The 3,484-nt window shown below is 36.7% G+C and overlaps 1 non-coding gene across 1 annotated transcript; it reads right to left on the bottom strand.

Annotated features, from left to right (window-relative positions):
- Positions 1-2,627: 2,627 nt before the first annotated feature.
- Positions 2,628-2,687, bottom strand: LOC124512746 (U7 small nuclear RNA). Its single transcript, XR_006962252.1, has one exon. It is a non-coding gene; the product is annotated as a U7 small nuclear RNA (small nuclear RNA).
- Between the last annotated feature and the right edge of the window lie 797 nt (positions 2,688-3,484).

The following is a 3,484-nucleotide window of genomic DNA, read 5'->3' as shown; positions in this document are numbered from 1 at the left end:
AGACAAATTAAAAGAAAACAAAGGTCGCTGGGAACGCGAGCTGGTGCAGCCACTCTGGAAAACAGCATGGAGGTTCCTCAAAAAACTAAAAACAGAACTACCCTACGACCCAGCAATCGCACTACTAGGCATTTATCCAAGGGATACAGGTGTGCTGTTTCGAAGGGACACACGCACCCCCATGTTTATAGCAGCCCTATCGACAATAGCCAAAGTCTGGAAAGAGCCCAAATGTCCACCTATGGATGAATGGATAAAGAAGATGTGGTATATATATATACCATGGAGTATTACTCGGCAATCAAAAAGAATGAAATCTTGGCATCTGCAACTATGTGGATGGAACTGGAGGGTATTATGCTAAGTGAAATTAGTCAGAGAAAGACAAAAATCATAGGACTTCACTCATGAGGACTTTAAGAGACAAAACAGCTGAACATAAGGGAAGGGAAACAAAAATAATATAATAACAGGGAGGGGGACAAAACATCAGAGACTCATAAATATGGAGAATAAACTGAGGGTTACAAGAGGGGTTGTGGGAGGGGTTGTGGGAGGGGGATGGGCTAAATGGGTCAGGGGCACTAAGGAATCTACTTCTGAAATCATTGTTGCACTAGATGCTAACTAATTTGGATGAAAATTTAAAAAAAATTAAATTAAAAAATTTAAAAATGTGAAAATAAAAAAAAAAGAAAACAAAGGTCGCAATTTTGATATTAAGATATACTTCAGGTCCAAAATATTATACAAGACACAAGAGGACATTTTATAATATTCACGATGAAGAAAGAGCACTGATCAATATCTGTGCCCCAACGTTTCATATGGAAGTGAAAGTAGAAACTCATAGGTGCACACTGATAACAGGAGACTTCAATCTCTCTCTCAGATTCAAACATCAAATAAAAAGTTAAAAAATAAAATAAAGTTAGAAATAAAGTAGATCTAAATAAAATGAAAAGGTGGATCCCACAGATGGACATTAAATTCTAGTCTTTAAATCAGAGAACACATCTTTTCAACTTCACCTGCAACATTTTGAAAACTGACCACAAAAAAAGAAAAGAAAACTGACCACATACTGAGCCACAAAAATCTGAAATTTCAAAACAGAATAATACAACAGCACTCGGTGACAAAACTGGAAATTAAGAACAAAAACTCCCCCGAAGGTCTTTCTGCCTTGAAATGTTTAAACCACTAAACAACTCTAAGATCAAGAGAGAAACGCAGAATCAATGCAACATTTCAAAAAAAAAAAAAAAAGTAGTAGTAACAAAACCATGACCTATCAGAATCTATGAGATACAGCCAATGTTGTACTCAGAGATAGATTCCTAGCACTCAAAACCCATATCAAAAGTGTTCAAGTTAAATGTCAACATAAAAAGCTGCAAAAGAACAAGGTAGTATTTTTAAAAGCAGAAAGTAAAAGGATGTCCAACATCATTAGTTATCAGGGAAGTATCAGTTAAAATCATTATAATCTGTTGCTATATAGCAATAGCATGCACCGCGAATGACTATAATTAAAATCCTGACAATATCAAGTGTGGAACAACAAGAGGTCTCATGAAACCTTACATCAGAATGTTTATAGCAGCTTTGCAGTGGTCAAAAATTGAAACAAAATATCCATCAACTGTGAATGGATGAACAAGTTGGATACATGCATACAATGGAATACTCCTCAGCAATTAAAAAAAAAATGAATGAACCACTGATACATTCGATGTGGATGAATCTCAAAAATGTTATTCTAAGTGAAAAGATACCGATACAAAAGGCTACATGATGTTTGATTCCGTTTTACGTGATGTTTCAGGGCAGGGGAGCTCTAGAAATCTGCCGTTGCCAGGAGCTGGGGTAAGAGAAAGAGCCACCACAGAAGGGCACAGGGCAGCTTTTTGGGGGTGACAGGGAAACTCAGTATCTGAATTGAAGTGGTCACTACACAACTGCATGCATTTGTCATAACTCCTAGAACAGTATATTTTAAAGAATAGGATCTTGCCATATTTAAACTATATCCCAATAAACCTGCCTTAAATAAATCAGCAAAAAAAATTTTTTTAATAATAAAAAACTAATATTAGGTCCAAGGACCCGATGGTACACCAAGGGTTGGTCTGAAAAGAAAGCAGAGTGTAACAACAACAACAAAATCCGAATCATTCCAAAAGCAATAATTCATTAAGAAAAATTTTTGAATAGAATTTTTTCAAAAGTAGCAATTAAGAAAGAAAAAAAGTAGAAATTTAGTGAATTAAGTCTGAAACCAGAAAAAAGAAAAATTGATAAATTATTTTCTTTTTTAAGTTTATTTATTTATTTTGAGGGGGAGGGGCACAAGTGGGGGAGGGGCAGAGAGAAGGAGAGACAGAATCCCAAGCAGGCAAGAATCCCAATCACCAAGCACAGAGCTGAGGTGGGGCTTGAACCCACGAACTGTGAGATCATGCCCTGAGCCGAGATCAAGAGTCGGGTGCTTAGCCAACTGTGTCGCCCAGGTGCCCCCGATAAATTACCTTTTTAAAAAATCAAAAGGTAAATAAGTCACTAGCCAATTTGGTTTTTTTATTTTATTATTTTATTTTTTTATTCTGGGGGGATGGGCAGGGAGCAGGGGTCTTCCAGTAAGCACTGAAAAACCTGCTAGACAAATTCCAAGAGATGTAACGCTCAACTTGGGGTTTTTTAATGGCATGGGTGAACCCCTAAACATCCAAAAGAAATAATGACAGAAGAAAAGTAACCATCAATTCAGAAGACATTTTTTTAAAACCACGAGACTAATTTGCATAACAATAGGAAAATAAATTTGAAATGGATAATTTTCTAGGAAAACATAACCCAAACTGACTCCAAACAAGATAGAAACTCTAAATCAGGAGTTAGTGAAAAAAAGTTTTTGAAGAACCTTTCCTTAATAAGAGAACCATGCTGTGTTAATCAGGATTTTCCAGAAATACAGAACCAATAGGATGGATGGACAGATAGATAGATAGATAGATAGATGGAGGATAGATAGGTAGATAGATGATAGATACATACATACATAGATACCTAGATACATAGATAGCTAGGGGATAGATAGAGGATAGATAGATAGATAGATAGATAGATAGATAGATAGATAGATGATATAGATAGATAGATAGATAGATAGATAGATAGATAGATAGATATTAAGGAATTGCCTCATGTGATTACGGAGGCTGGCAAAGCCAAAATCTCCGGGTAGGCCGGCATGCTACAGATCCAGAGAAGAGCCGGTGTTGCAGTTCAAGTCTGAAGGCCATCTGCTGACAGAATTCCCTCTTGTTTGGGGGAGGTCAGACTTTTGACCTATTCTGGCCTTCGACTGATTGGATAAGGCCCACCCATATTCGGGAGGGCAATCTGCTTTTACTCAAAGTCTACCAATTTAAATGTTAATCTCATCCAAAAACACCCTTACTGAAACATCCCGAATAAGTCT

The sequence above is a fragment of the Lynx rufus genome, unplaced genomic scaffold (assembly GCF_022079265.1).
Source record: "Lynx rufus isolate CCGP_SWC_20201006 ecotype Redwood Valley unplaced genomic scaffold, mLynRuf1.p SCAF_17, whole genome shotgun sequence".
Classification (NCBI taxonomy): domain Eukaryota; kingdom Metazoa; phylum Chordata; class Mammalia; order Carnivora; family Felidae; genus Lynx; species Lynx rufus.
Note: the sequence above shows the minus strand (reverse complement) of the source record. Positions and strands in the feature narration are given on the sequence as shown.